This window comes from Bison bison, unplaced genomic scaffold, assembly GCF_000754665.1.
Source record: "Bison bison bison isolate TAMUID 2011002044 unplaced genomic scaffold, Bison_UMD1.0 scf7180017864240, whole genome shotgun sequence".
NCBI classification, from domain to species: domain Eukaryota; kingdom Metazoa; phylum Chordata; class Mammalia; order Artiodactyla; family Bovidae; genus Bison; species Bison bison.
In genome coordinates this window covers 151,281-152,435 of record NW_011494812.1, presented here as the reverse complement: position 1 = coordinate 152,435, position 1,155 = coordinate 151,281, and the positions used below count along the sequence as shown (strand labels likewise).

The 1,155-nt window shown below is 41.9% G+C and overlaps 1 pseudogene; it reads right to left on the bottom strand.

Annotated features, from left to right (window-relative positions):
• The window catches only part of LOC104993586, a 38,244-nt pseudogene that overhangs the window by 11,424 nt on the left and 25,665 nt on the right, over window positions 1-1,155 (bottom strand).

The following is a 1,155-nucleotide window of genomic DNA, read 5'->3' as shown; positions in this document are numbered from 1 at the left end:
TCCACCCTCTGGAGAGGACACCCATGACTTGTTCTGAAAGCTCAAGAAGTCTGATCCTTGATAAGCAACCCTCATAAAGCCTACTGGGGCTTCCCCAGCATGCAGCTCACAGCCTTTTGCTATCTGTACCTCAAAGCGATCTGGCAAAGAAAATTAGAGAAAAGAGGGCATAAAAAAGATAAAATTGATCAAGGGATGATGGAAACAGAAGGGAGAATTTCAGATGATTTGAGGAAATGAAGCAAGATTGTTTTCATCACATATTCAGAGAAAGGGGAATTATTGGCAATTGGGAATATAGGAAGAGATGAATGATATAAGGAGGAGGGTAAAATATTTAAAGAAGGCAGTGTAAATTATGTGAGCAAGAGAATAAGGAAGGACTTAATGTGAGAAAGTGGCGGTTGAAATAACCCAGGATGAATGAAATGCAATAGATAACACTGAATATATAGATAATACTGAATATATAGACATAGATGCCTAGTTGGAAAACTGGGGAAAGGGGCTGTTGCAAGTGACCAATAGTGCAAGATAATAAGGCACAAGCCTGCACTCAATGAGAGAGGAGTCTGTAAATAGCAGAAGTCTTAATCCTTCTGAGAAATCAGGGTCTGGATTATACCCTCTGCCCAAAAGGATACAATTGCAATGCTCTGGTGTGGAGAGTTAAGTTTCAGAATTGATCAGAGGCTGTTTCTTAGAGAAATAAACTCAGTAAAACCCACACACCCCCTACCATATCCCCAGTCCCTGTTAAGGAAAATGAACTTACATTCAAATTGCCATTTTCTGGCATGGCTGTAAAATGCCTGAACAAATCTAACGAAGTTCGTGTGCAAATAATTTTGCAGTTCCTTCAACTCTTCATTGCTGAAGTTGCCCTTGGACCAAGGCCACAGGTAAATAAGAGTGCCAGAGTTGCTCTTCCAGCCATGAGTCTGCAACTCACCCAACCAGCCTGAGCCCAGACTTTGCACCCAAGAACTGTTGTGAAAGGATAGGACACAGATGACTTTGAAGGAAATGGGCTCCTGAAAGCCTGTGGGAAAAGGACAAAGACTATGAGGAGGGGCATTGGGAAGGAGAGACTGGAGAATGAAAGGTGCCAAAGAAAGGAAACTCAGAATCTAGATGAAAGGCAAGATATCTCAG